The sequence below is a fragment of the Rissa tridactyla genome, chromosome 11 (genome assembly GCF_028500815.1).
Source record: "Rissa tridactyla isolate bRisTri1 chromosome 11, bRisTri1.patW.cur.20221130, whole genome shotgun sequence".
Classification (NCBI taxonomy): domain Eukaryota; kingdom Metazoa; phylum Chordata; class Aves; order Charadriiformes; family Laridae; genus Rissa; species Rissa tridactyla.
In genome coordinates, this window is record NC_071476.1 from 16252183 (window position 1) to 16267314 (window position 15132).

General features: G+C 36.3%; 1 protein-coding gene across 1 annotated transcript in view; it reads left to right on the forward strand.

Annotated features, from left to right (window-relative positions):
- Positions 1 to 15132, forward strand: part of TENM2 (teneurin transmembrane protein 2) — a 1855021-nt gene that overhangs the window by 1378687 nt on the left and 461202 nt on the right. The window lies entirely within an intron of this gene.

Consider the following 15132-nt stretch of genomic DNA (forward strand, 5'->3'; position numbering starts at 1 on the left):
GCCTCTTTCTTCAATATATTCATAATGCACATGTATGAGAATGTGATCATACTTAAAAATATATAAGTATTCTTTTAAAGATGAATTTTTCACTTTTATTTCGCAGTTTGACTAAAGCTGCTCTTCAGCGTTGGGGTTTTTTTTTTATCATCAGTGTCAGGAAACTCTATTACATGTATATCATATAATATATATCATGTTTTATCTTACGATTTACTTTCCACACAATACAATCATCTTTCACGGAAGTTTGTGCTTAGATTACATTAAATTAAATTTAATGACGAGAAGCAGAAAGAAATTTCTTAAGAGAAATAGTTTCTCGTATGCGATTTTTATACACAGCTTGAAGTAATATTAATGATCTACAGTATGCTGGTAGCTGTAACAATGGTGCTAATTTGTGACAATCAGACTCAGTTTTCTGGGGTTTTTCATGTTTTTGAGGTTATAAAAAAAAAAAAACAAACAAACAAACACAAAAAAACCCCCAAAACAAATATTAATTTTCTGTTTGCTTATTGGTAAGTATTGGGGGGCTCTTAGAAAGCAAACCTATGCATCAGACTGAGGCAGAGCACTTCTCTTTGGTGTAGTTTGTTAAAGTCAGAGGAATGAGACTTTAGACAGTGCAACAGCCATTTGTGATAAAACACCTAGACACTGGTTGATTCGCAGAGTAAACTGCGTTAACGCAGCTCTCCTTTCAAATGCATATAACCCACGTTTGTGTTCTTCATATGTATCAGCTAAACATTTTTACCTGGGGACTTTTTTGTGCTCACATATTTTTAAATTAAACTGCAGAGGAAAAATAGTGAAAATGGATCTGCAGGAGCTTGTCCTCCATCCTATAGGGTGATGAAGGTGCAAACTCAACTTAGTTAAAATACCAACTAAGGGTTTGATACTTGCTGTTCTGAGACGGTGATGAGGAATCTCCCTAACATTATACCCTCAGAGCAACTATTCAGGCAGCTGATACCAGCTAATGAAACCCGCTCTCTGCTACTCACATTACTTGTGATAAAATGAAATCTGTTGCATTTTTATTGGGTTTAGATGTTTATTTTAGGCTCCTCTGTATACCTACTGGCAGTTGTCTCGGTTTCAGCAGAGCCGGTATGCCAGGCACTAGAAACACGAGCAACTGCTTGTCAAAGCAAACAAGGCAAAACTGAATTACAGTTTTTATATTGATAGAAAAAAGTTTAGAAAAGTGCAATTGATTTTGCTTGTAACAGCAGTCTTTTTTTGTTGATTTAAATTGAATCTTCAAGCAATCTCTCCTCTCCGTAGGCATAGCAGGATACATTTCTTCATCAAAACCAAAGAGGAAGTGTATATTTACTTATAATGGTGCATACAAGGAAGACTGTATTTTAAAAAGAATCGGTGACTGATCAATTGGTTTTACCTTTTTATTTTTAATAATGACATTGACAGGAAATACGACAACTTCCATTGACTTTACTATAGTTTTGATAGTGGTACTGTGCATAATTTCAAATAAAAAGCGTCACTAATTAAATTATGGCATTACGGAACGATTGGGATTCATTTCTGTAGCACGAATTCACTTGTCTGAAGGTGACGGTCTCCATTTCAGTAGAAGCCACTGTGCCACACCTTTTGTCTGAGAACATTTAATTTCAGGGCCTACTTTCATACATACTGTTGCAGACACTGATGAAAGGAAGAGTCTGTTTGTATGCTTTTTGTTTTCCTCCTAAGAAGTGAATTATTAAGTAATTGGAAATACAGTGCAGTGAATCCATTGTGAATAGGTAATTTTTCTAACAATGATGTTAATAAGAGAAAGAAGGATGTGATCAAACAGCACGCAAGAAACAAACCAGTATGTGGAATGCATTTTTCCTTGGAAAGGGTTTTGTGATAAGGGTTTCTGTATGTTTGGTTGTTTAAAAAAAAATAATACAATAATGAAGCAACTATTATATACACAGAGGTGTTAACTTCAGTAAACTTTTTAGTTTTACTCTCTCACAAATCCTGGTTAGCTCAAAAATCAATGCTGCTTCACATCAGTGATTTTATGAAGTTTTGGGATGCATTATCATATAGATTGACAGTTGCCCCACTGGTTCAGCACCACAGTGTGGACACTTACCAAACCAGCATTAATTTCTCACGCTTGTGCCCAGCAGTGGTTTCCTACATAATAAACACTGTGTCCTTCAGAAGCAGATCAATAACCTGCTAGGTATTCGTCTTGAAGAGGAGGTAACAAGAATCTATACTTCAAGAGAAATTTGCTCTCTGATACAGGGTTTCAGATTTGCAGGATACTGGCATAAAACAAGACATTTCTTGGGGTGAGATTTTATCCATTTATGCCTAGCAATATTAGAAGGAACTCATGATGCATAGACTACTGAATTTATTTAAAGTACTGTTGCAACTTTTTCCCCTGATACAGTTTAACCATTGTGTTCAGCTCCAAAAGGTGATTTAATTCTTTTTTAATTTTGAGATGCTTTTACAATTTGTATTATTGCACTTAAAAAAAAAAAAAAAGGCAACAAACCATAGCTCTCACTTTTCTTATAATATTAGATCTATTTTGTCACTTTTAGTACATCTCTAAGTAGCCCAGAGGAGGCTTAATTTTTAAAAATTGCTCTAACAATATGATTTTGTTCCCATTCAAATCCATTCACAAAGCTTATGACCATTTTCTGTATTTTTAGATTTAGTGTGATTTAATTTTATCATAAATTAGAATTCTGTGAGCCTTGAAATATTAGCAGGTTTAAAATGCTTGTAGATAAATTGAAATAATGGAAACTTATTTCAATTCAATGTTTTACTTGATATACTAAAATTCTTCCTAACAAAACAGCTTATTAACAAAAGCAACACTTTTTCTTTCACAAGTCTGATTAGGCTCTAAATTCTTATCACATCTTGCAGCTTCTACTACTGTCTCGATCTGTCTGTCTCTTCTTTAGGCACAGCAATATGAGTATATAACAGCAAATCTGCCACCAAATTGTTACTCAACATGATATATTGAGTTGTGAGATTTAAGTAAATGAATCTTTCTGTGATACATACAGATGTAAAAAGTCAGTTAGAAACACGGCTCATCTCTGATGTCATGTGCCAGCTGTGTAGAAAAAAATTGTTTGTGGGGACCCACAGGTACAGAGCGTAGGTTCCTGTAGACAGGAACTCAGAGAGTTCCTGAATGATTATTTCTCTTTCCTTTTATTAAATCCTGTTGGTGTTTATTCCAAAACATCACAAAAAACTTTTCAAAAGTAGCGTTTGTCATCAGTTGTCATGTGTTCTTTCCTAAGCCTCCAGTATTCCTATTTCCAGAGTGAAGTTTTGGTGCTGATTGTGTTCGGGTAGTTACCTTGAAGCAAGTACTCATCCAGGGCTATTTTTTTTCTTTTTTTAAAGTGGAACAGTTGTTCTTATTTTTTTTGAGTTGAAAATTATGTTCTTCTCGAAAATACAAAACCTGTTGTAAAGTAACTTTTAATTTAAGAATTCATGAAAAAAGAGTGGTCATAATTAAGGAGACTTGATGTGCAGAATGCTTTTGCAACAGATCTCTTTTCCTTCCTTCACTCTTATTGAATGAGCAGTTCCAGGCTGTTAGGGAGGCGAATTAAACTCAACCGACATTAGACAAATTCGAGTGAAAAGCTGAGCAAAACAGTAATACGTAAAAGAAAACATAATCCTAGGTAGAAGAAAACAAAACAGAAAAATAGCATGTAAACTCAGAGCAGATCTCAGCAATTTCAGAGTGCTGAAATCAACTGATAGACCCAAAGAGAATCCGCAAGGAGGGCTTTCTGTTTGGTAGGAGTTTAGATCGCGTTAGTTCTCCTGTTGTGAAAGAGAAAACATCTGGAATGGTGCTGGTGACTTTTTTTATTTGGTAGAAGGTTGTTACCGTGACACTTTTTGTATTAGTACCATTATTGTATGTAATGGATAATATCACTGGTAGAAGGGGCATAACATAAAATGTTTATCGTGAGGTTTCTACTCTGATGTTATAATATCAAACGAGATGTTTCTGTTTTGCGTTTGTGTGTCAGAAAAGAAAAAAAGCATGTCTTGGGGGAGGAGGAGAACTTCCAGGACTGAAATGACATTATTAAAATAATGTCAGATGAAAAAAGATGATCAAGGAATGCTTTTATCTTACTAGTGGTGATTTTGAATTGAGCAGCAAGACAAGAATGAATGGGAAGAAATAAAGCCATCTCAAACTTCAGCAAAACAAGGGAAATAGTTCAAGGTCGCGCTGTGGTTATCTGTGTGTATGCTTTAAAGGAATCTGAATAAACCACTGTGATTTTGGTAGCCCTTTGTAGATAATGCCTATGAAAAGCAAATAATTTTGTATGCATGGGTCCATTTCTATGGTGATAGCCCAGCTGTACCTGGTGAGGTGTGGAAAAGTGGTGCATTACTGGAATGAACCTGGAGAGTCCTGACGTTGAATCCAGTAGTGCCGTGCACTTTCCCTTTCCTCACGTCAGCTCCCTTTCTTCTGGGAGATCTTCCCTCCTCCACTGGAGCTAGCCTGTCTCCAGTGTCAGGTGTGAGGATTCAGGTCCCATGGAAAAGTGTTGTAGGATGCTTCGCAGATATTTTCAGGTTCAATATCCATCAATATTTGCTATGCTAGACATATTGGTAACAATGAATTCTGTTATTTTTTCTGCATTACTTTGGTGGTTTTTATTGTAGTAATTAGAAAGTTTGAATACCAGACAGTACTATGTGCGTATATCACTTACTACAAAAAAAACAGAGTACCATGAATAATGTAAAATGAAGTCAGGAAAATTGTAAGATAAAATATGAGAATATATATTTGTATGTGGTGCTTCTGATAGAATCTTATGAAAAAATAGGGAAATTATATTTTACTTCTTTTTTCGTGGTATAAAGTTTTCAGTGGTGATTTCATAGAGTAATTTCTCAAATGCATGTGTAAAGTAAATCTTAAAAAAACAAGCAAAACCCACCCCATAATTCAAACTGACCTCGTATTGTATTATTGCTTCAATTTTATGAGGAGCATAATCCGGGCTTTTCCTGGGATGTTGTTAAAAAACAGATTTAGATTTACAATGAAAAAGATACTACTGCATCACAGGAGTTTACCAAGAGGCACCAGACAGATGACAGCCAAAGAGTTTATTTTCTTATTTTTACTGTTTTAATTTTGATGTGTTGTTCTCAATATTTTATTACTTTAATTTTTACTCAGCTTTCTATTTCACACTTAGTAATTTGCAGAAAAGATTATGGTGAAATTGTGGTTCTACTCTTGAGAAGATTTTGGCTTTGTTGTATGCATGCTACTGTCTCGGAGTGGTAAGAGCAGTTTGAAAGTAGACGGTTTTAACCTTCCTGGTGACAGAATTCTGTTTGGGTTAAAAAAGTGGGAGATTAAGCTTGCTTCCTAAATATTTCCACTAAGCAATATCCAATTTTGCCTATGGGAAATACTTTGTTTGTTAAAATGGGGTGTTTAAACAGCGGCGATGCAGTTGGAGCAGATCTGCGTAGTCTTTAATTGGGGGGGGAAAGGTAACATTCCCTTATCATTTTGAGGTAATATATCTATGTTTTGTGTACAGGAAGAAGCAGGGAAGCTGTAGACTTCCTGTATATTGCATAGTAGAGTGCTAATTTCAGCTTTTAGTGCTGTTTGGGAACATTGTGCCCATTTCCCTCCCAGATCAGCCCAGGTAGCTTGGAAACAGCAGCAGGGACAGATATGAAAGAGAAGAGAGGAAGAGCTGCCACAGTCGTACGATCTGTTCATAGCTGAGAAAGTGTCCAGATGGTCCTAAGGAAATGATGAGATTTAAATGAAATGTCATATACTCAGAAAATGGAATCGCATACGTCATACATCAACTAGACTTCTTAAGAGGGCGTGCTTGGGAGGTTAGCTCGTGCATGGGCATACTTCATCTCTTCTTTAGGAAGGCTTGTAAAGTACTTTGTAAATGACAAATTTAGAAAGTCATTAAGCACAGTATCAAAGCTCGGTTGCTTAAGTGGATCCAATTTTGATGTGCTCTCAAAACCTGAGGGCACTTCTGATAGGAAGTGGTTTCCTAATGAGGGAATTGACTAGCAGGAACGACTTTTAAAGACTTAACTACACATCAACTATAATTTTGTCCAGGTAAATGGCTTATGCATTCAGTGCAGGGGGAGGCTAGATGATGAGGTTAAGGACAAAATATGGATATGTGGTACCAGTAAATTTTATAGCCTTGTGGAAGACAATATGAAATGACAGTATATAAAATCTTAAACTTTTGTTACAATTTTAATGTAACGCAATAAAACTGTAGTGTAGGTCCAGCAGGATGATGTGACAGAAGCAGTGCTAAACATATCAGGTGTATTTAAAGAGCTAAATAGATACTATCTGGAACAGAGTGTTTGGTGATATTCGAAGAGAGCCAGGATGCAGATGTGGCAATGGTGACAGCTCTGCTTTGGTGGCCTAAAAGGATAAAAAAATGCCATCTTGACATTCAGTTGCTTGTAAGCAGCATTCAGCTATTCGGCAGCCATTAGATTTCCCATTCAGTTCAGTGTTGGCTGGAGAGATGTGTACCAGGATCTCAGGTTTTATTTTCCCAGAGATATATGTATTTCTAGCCCTCCTGATTATAGGAGAAATGGATGGAGTGTTAATAAATAAATAAATAAATAAAAAGGAAAATGTCTTGCGCGTGGTGTGGTGAAGTCTTATACCATGGATGTCTGTAATCTGCTTGCCCATTCATTTGAGTCAGGGCTTCAGTGTCTGTAAAATTGTCATTTCTCTGAGGTGTCGGTGATCTCAGTACCTCTGCCACAGTCTGTGCCGCACCCTGGCTGCTGGGCCTTGATCATTGGGCTTTTTCTCCGTATACCATCCAAGGACCTGGCTGAAGCTGTGTCCTGTTTTACATTCTCTCTTCAGAGTGACTTTTTTAGATTATATGAATGGCCCCTAAATAATTGCATGAACAAAGGCAATGAGGAATTGAGACCTGGGAAATGAAATCCGATATTTAGCCATGAAACTGAGGAAAACAGAAATATAGGCTGGTGAATTAAGGCTACCTGGAAAATACCTCAGCAGCTGGGTTTCATAACTGCTGAGGCTAGCTGTCATCTTCCTTTTTCCTGAATTCATAAGGAAGGACCTTTTGCGTGCAGCTGTATCTCCATCAGTGTGTGAAGGTCACAACATGGAGAGCTTTTAAAAAAATCTCTCAAAATAACTGTGAGATTTTTCAATTAATACTTTAATTATGAGCCTTCCCATCTACTGGACAGAAAGATGAAGCTATGTTCAACAAGAACTCCATTAGAGCACACCATTCATTTCATCAGTTATTAGTTTTAGCAAAGCCAACTTAGATGATATAGGTCACCTAGGTAGGCAAGCGGCAGCACCTTTGTTCAAAGTATAACCGAGTTAGAATAATGCCTTTTATACCGTTCTGTAACAGAGATGTGTATCTGATAAAGTTAATCCAGCTTGGTAATAAACACATTGTGAGTGTCTGATGAGCGATAAAACCTTCGCAGGTTTGCCTGTACATGGTGTTTAACAAAATTTATCATGGTGAAACAAAAAAATAACGTATTTCACGTTTCCCTTGTAAACTGAAGCACATATCACAGGAAACCATACACTGAATTTATTTTCTGTCTTCCCTTTCAAAAGACTGTGAAATATTTCCAAAAGCCTCCTCTAAATTTGTCAAGCCACATACTGGCACCTTTGCTCATGTAGCATATTCCACTATTAATAATCTTCCTAATTAGAAAGACTTAAGTATTTCACTGATTAGGACATAACTAGGTCAAGGTACATACTGTTTTTTCTAGTCAACCCTTCATTTATGGAGCTTGGCCTGTGTCTGACCAACAAATTCTGATGATACAATGAATGCCTGTTTCCCATACGTGTATAACTACTCATGTATATGGCTGTTCAAGTGTTATTACTATTTCTAAATATTTCATTTGATATACTTTGTGTTTATACCCTACACACAGTTTTTTTCAGGTAATCTGGCAACTTGTCAAAGACAATGTGTTTGAATTGATTGTCAATGTGATGTTGAAACGTGACATTCTATTCAGGTAGAATAGAATTCATCTTCTATTCAAAAATGGATAAGGAACTATACTTCAGCTTTTTTAATGTCAAAGTTTTAATATGTGTATATTAGAATAAACAGAACTTGTTGAAAACTAATCCCATAATTACTGAATTTCAAGAGAGATTACTATTACTTTACTCTGTTATTAAAAAACTTCTTTTTTTTACTTAGTTCTTAAGTAGTTAATGATAAAGATGTGCCATAAGTTCCGTTCCTTACATCAGAGGAGAGGAAGTCAAATTCACGAGCCCGAGTTTTGTTTTTACCTGTAAAGGCTTTTTGTGACTCAGCTTTTTGCAGAAGCTCTGGGCAGAATTGGACTTCTGTCAGGTACTGTAGGAGCGATCTGGAATTCAACTGTTTACTCTTAATTTCAGTTCATTTCGCATGGATTAAAGACAACTTTCTGCTTAATTTAAGCTTTTATACATTCTGTGACCATCTCCTTCCTTGACATTGATAGGGGAAATGCTTTTATATATTCCTTCAGTCTTTCTGTAGCGTTTGAAATTGCTGACTCTCTGACATTGTTGCCTTAAGAAGCTATGGGGTTGATTGGCAGTGCTTCAGAAAGGCTGAAGTTCTGCCTCTCGAATCAAGTGAAAGATTTCTTACCAGCAGCTCTTCGTCCACTTTCAAAACACTCGCCTGCTAAGTCTTTGGCTCACAGACCTCTCATCAGTGTTCTTCAACATCTCAAAAGCTGTTGGTAGCACTACAGAAACTGTGCTGAAATCTTAACCATATGTGAACATGAAATACTATCTATGATAGAAATAGAGGACCACTTTTTCAATTGGTAGTTTTTCTATCTGATGGTTAAAGAACATCAGATGAGACTAGAACCCGTGAAAAGAAGATACGATGATACTGGAGAGACGGGAATATTTTGAAGAACTTGGCTTTTCAGTAAAGTTGCCTGCTATTGAAGGTTAGTTGTCATTGTTCTTAAAAATAACCACCTACATTTTGCAACTTGCTGTAGGAATGCTTTCCATGTAGTAGGTTTACATGAAGCAGTAACTCTAAATGTTTTTCCAGGCTGAATAATTTATCTCATTATAATGTGTTACTGTTTGTCACCAGAGGGTGCCATTGCTGTGATCTTCCACATTCTTGTGCTAAAAACCACTGAATTTTGGAAGAGGTGCTGCTTCTAAACGGTACCTCTTTCTTTAGTTTTTAAAGCAATGTCAAGAAAAAGTGGCCTTGTGGAGAATAATTTGCACAACTGGCAGCAGAGCTGTGTGTAGTTTCGATTATTCAGGTGCTGTTGCTTTCAGGAGATCAATAAGTAGTTGGAACAACCAAGTCCTAAAAAGGGGCTATTTCCTCATTGTCCACTTGGGCTTGTTACACATTAACTAACACCACTTACTCTATAGTTGTGTACAAACTCGCCATCACACATTTCTCACTGAGAAAATCAACTCAAGTTTCTAGATACTTAGTATGGTGCAGCAGAACAATGGTAGTGTTGGAAGAAGAGGCAGTTTTATTTGTGAATGAAGTTGCAGAAGAGGTATAGTTACTATAAAATAAGTTGTTGATGTGCTCTGTGCCGGCTTCTCAAGGCATCCAGTTCAAGGTCCCTTTCCTAATATAAAAAATGCCTTAGGCTTGTATGTACTGTCTGTCCTATCTGTCCACCCAAGTCTGGGGTTGCACAGTGACTATCCATCTGTGGTCAGGTGAGGGAGTCCGAGAGAGAGATTTACGCAGCTGGACTCTAAGAAACTTAGTTGATTCATGGAATATATCACAGATGCAGTTCAACCACAGAGTGTGTAGGACTGTATTTAAATCCAATATGAACTCATATCTTCCGTCCTTTGGTATTTTCTCGGTGCTCCCAAATACACAGTGTAACTATCCAGGGAAATGAAATGAAAAGATGAGCTTATCGAGCTCCTTTTCTTATAGGCTAAGATGGAAGATGAAGTTTTGGTAGGTTTTTTACTTTCTAATTAGTAAGAATCATGCCTGTATTATTGAGGGCCTTCAAATAACATCTCTCTGGGACAGATTTTACAGCTGAGCAACAGTTCAGTGGAAAGGATAGCTTTTGTGATTTCTGAAGTTGTTATAAATATCTCAGAAGTTGCCGACTGTTCAAGTTGTTGTAAGGCTTTCCAGTGGCACGTTGCTGATACGGAGAGGAGGACCCTTCAGCTGATGAAATTGTATTTGCCAGGAAGTTCAAGACTCCTATGGAAACTGATACTTCCTTGCCATGTTTGCCCTATTGAAACTGAGATACCATCTTGTAAGAAGGCATAATATCATTCAATTATAACAACATGCCTGTAGGCAAGGCACAATATGTGAGCATCATTTGTTTGCTTAGAGCCCTGACTGTCATTCAGAAATATTGAAAGGTAGCAGTTGGATTTTTTCACACAAATGGTTAAGGGACTTTTCTCAACATCAAATTAGCGTTCAAGAGTGAAAATATAGCTTCTGTTTCCTCAGATGCTGAGCTGTAAGAATGAGTAATCACGATTCCTGGGGGGAAGAAATGTTTCTTTTTAAAAAAACTTGAGTGGTACTAGATAAGAAATGAGTTTATCAGTTTTCCATAGAACACTCCTATTTAGTAAACTTGAAATAAGATGAATTACAATCAAGTTACTCCTCTTTCCAGTTTTCTTTCAAAAGAGGGGAATTATTTTTAAGGATTCATGCTATTTTTGTATCTCACACACAATGCTATAGCTTTAAGCTATATTGCTCAGTGTGAATAACGACAAAACAAGGGAATGGATATAATTGCTTAACAGAGTGGAGTTTCTTTTGTAGCTCTTTTTTTTTCTTTTCCTTTTTAAACTTCTTTTTGCTAAGTAAAGCACATCATCACTAACACTTGTGCTAAAAAGTTGTTTTTGAACAGTTTTGTACAATGCATAGAAAGAAGGTAGGAGGGATCAGGTAAAGGCCAAGACTGTCACCTGCCGTGTGAAAAGATGAGTGGGTGAGAACAAGTAGGAGGACATGAGGTGCAAAGGAAAGAGGAGTCCAAGGAGGCTGCAGAGAACACATCAAATGCTTAGGTTTAGGACAGCCAATGAAACAACACACCTTTGCAAGGAAGTAGTAATCTGCCATCAAAAACGTTTTTACTGACCACGTGCGTATGCTGTTTTTCAAAAGCGTTCTATAGCAACACAGAGAGTAAGTTTTGATGGTTTTCGCCTGTATATAAATGCTGGTGCTGACTTTAATAACCTCTTTTACTATAGCAAACCTTCTAAGTCGTTGGCCTTGAAGGGTTAATGTGTCAGTGAATGCCACAAGATTGCTAGGAATTGAATACTTGGATTTGTATTATATGTTTGTGAAGCAGATACAAATATTTGGAGTTCTATTTTCTTTCTCATTTTTATGCATTTCATAGTTATTTCTAAAGCTAACAATACATGTAAATAATTCAGTTCGTTCCCTTCCTTTGTGGAGTTCTCTACATTTTCTGTATTAAATACTGAAATAATAAACCTTATCTACCCAGTCCTGTCAGTATATCCCTGAGTAGCTGCTCAAAGACTCCTTAAGTCCTGATCGTCTAGATTAATTTGCCAGCTCTAATTTTCTGGATAATTACTGCATACTTCAAGACCACTTCTATTGTGATACTTAGCCAGCTTTTATTCTTTGAGATACTTTATTTCTTGACTTACACTTTGTCTTCCCTAAGAGTCTCTGAAGATGGGTATCCACCAGTTCAATCCTAAATTTTGGGTTTGGCTCACGCTCCAAGCCTGTCTTCCGTCTGTCTCAGTCAGGACCCACTGTCCTCTCCCCTGGGGGCTCTCTGTTTGTGGACTTAATGCCCTTACCCAGAAGTAAGGCCAGTCGATACATGATGGAGCACTCTGTCAGCTCTCCTAGGTGACAGAATGCCATCTAATCTTTTCAAGTGAACATTTTTATTAATTTAAAAGCAGAATTTCTCCTGTGTTTTCAGATTTTTGGGTGGTTTGAATTAATTCATTACATTTTACTTCCACAGATACCAGGGCAGATGAAGGCGGTCTGGTGTGATTACAATTATGATAATTCGTGTGGCGCCTTTTTTTTAATAAGAGAAAAAGATAAATAAGAGACCTATGATAAATGTTAGAAGACTGACCTATAACCACAGCAGGGAGACATTAATAATCAGTGTTTTCTATCTTATCCTCAGTCCAGCTGTTTTGCTAAAGATCCTGAGAAAATGTTCCGAGAGCAATCAGTACTGCAGCGCTTTAAGTGGAAGGCTGGTGTTGGGGGGGAGGGGGAGGATTTGAACATAATTCTGAGGACTTCACAGTCAGCATCATTAAGAAAAATAATTGTACATGTTGAAGTATAAAGGAGCTATACCAGGTAGCTGTATGCTTTCTATGGCTGTGGTTAATCCCCTGGTAATTTATATTAAAATTATTATTTTTTTTTTTAGGTATTTCATTTTTATACTGGTATTTTTCACCATATTTTTCTCCCATCATTTTCAATCTTGGTAAAAATATGGCATTTGCTAGTCTTTGCCTGAAAGACCATTTGTTCTCCCTTGCTCCCTTTTTTTGGTTTTGGGTTTTTTTTTTGGTTTTTTTTTAAAATATAGCATAGTGCCTTGGGTTTAAAACTTTAATGTGGCTCCAGATAATCTCCTAGTTTTGTTTCACATATGATGCCTTAAAAGCACTCTTTGTAAAGCAGATTACAGTATGAATGTGCAAAGTGAGGGTTATTTTTTTTTACTACATACGATGAATTCTTTGCATGGCTTAAAAAGATGGAGGAACAGATCATCTTACAGAAATAATGATCATCTTAGAAAAAAGATTTGAAGAAATCAATATTTTTATTTTCTCTGCTTTTGTCCCTCCTTATTTGAGTCTAGTTCACAAAACAAATGCGTGTTAGAAATGCTTCAAATCACTTCTGTGATGGTAAATTTTGACTCTTCCAAATATTGGTTTTATGTATTTCCTTTTTGTTAGTCTTCTCGTGCCTTATGTTTTGAAATAGTACTCTCATTTTTCTTAGAATGAAAGAAGAGGGTTTTTTTAACAAACAAAAACTTTTCAAACAATTTTAAATGTGATCTGAAGCTCCTGAAGTCTTACTTGAGCTCTGCTGTTATGTCTCGGAGGAGTAGAACATACGTGGCAACTTCTCCAGAAAGATCCTCTGTAAAGAACGTATTAAAGATGAAATATAAGGATTTTTAGATCAAAAGGATAATGATTTTTTAAAATCTTTACTATGTGATAAATTAATCAGAAGTTGTTATAAAGATGTACAAACTTGCACAAGGAGAGAGAAGAGGAAGTAAGACAGTGACTTTGAAATTAGTATAGACATAGACCTAAAGACATATTTTCAGAAGTTTGTTCTAACCAACAGGCAGGTAGCGTAGCGTATGCACTTCTTACAGAGCGGGGCTGTGTCAGGGAGTGTGATGAGAAAAATTATTGATATGATCACAAATACCTTATCTTATCAGATATTTTACTGCAGTTAGAAAGATGCTAGAATGCTCTGGCATAAAATAATCAGGAGTAATGCAATGACTGTTCAGAAGCCCGGCTTTAGCTTTGATGTCACTCGAGCCTTCCAATGCAGTATAAGCCGTATACCAAGCAGGGTGAAAAAAATTATACCTCCCTTTAAAGAATTTAAAAAAAAAAAAGTGATTCTTAAAACGGAAAGAAATTACCTAACTTATATCAGTAAGGATGTAAGTTGCATTTTTCCGACAGGAATTATAACCAACAGACTTGACTCTGTAATTATGAAAGAATTCTGCTATTTAGTAAAAGCCCAAGAGACTTTCATAGCAATGAGACGTATGTATCCAAAGGCAGATGCTGGACCAAAGCACCTAATACTGTGATAATGTCTGTTTCATATTTATTATGTGAGAACGCATATGACTCATTCATGCTTAAAATGCATTTTTGAATGGATTTATCATTTGATTAGTTAATAATTTTTTGCATCAGAATACAAATATAGTGAAAGCTGTTCTTACAGATCAGCTGCGACAAAAGCCAGCAGCAGGAAAGGAGAGTTTGTATTGCAGCTTCCCATATGAGGTTCATAGATAAGCCTCACCTACCTGCCTGTCCCCCCCAAAAGAAAGATACACTGTAATGAAATTTATAGTCTTCATTGCAGTTTATCTAATTTTTCAAGGGCTAGTTTACTTATTTATGAAGGGCAAAGTAAATTCCACAACTCTGTGAGCTGTTATGATGCTTATGTAAGCACAATATGTTGTAATCAGGTTTAGTAAATCTTAACATTTGAAGGAATTTTGCAAGATTTAGGAACAAAAAAGCTAGGTTCTGCAAGGCCATTTCGGTTTTAATTAAATAATAGTAATGGTATTTTAAGAAGGATTTTGAGAAATAATCAGAGAGTAAGTTCATTCCTATGATTTATCAGTAATAATGAAGGGAAGTTCTGGGTTGCATGCATGCAAATTGTGAATTTATGGCAATGCTGTAAAAATGTGATGATTGTAGATATGGAACCTGGAACCTAGAATAAACATGCAGAGTTCTGGCAGTGCTGAGCGTACTGACGTGTAGTCCACGCTCTGTTTATTTGTGCATAAGAAAGTATTTATCAGTCTGCAAAATGGTTGCGAAACTGATGAAATTAGTTCTGTATACCGATGCTCTTAAAATACTTCACTCATCTTTTAAAGAGTTTCTGAAGTCTGAGGAATTAAAATGACAGAGGCAACGTTTTTTACAGACTTTTTCTTACGCTATTGAAACATGAAGTTCAGTAAGTGAATTCTGATAATTTTGTACAAGAATTTCTATGAAAGATCCATCCTGTTAGGTAAATTCATTTCAGCTGCTATTATAGAAGAGAGAATACAAAGCCCTTGCCAAGCAGCCTTTATTTAGCAATAGCAAGATCATCATGCAGGTTGAACACGTGCCTGAGTACTGGTTCA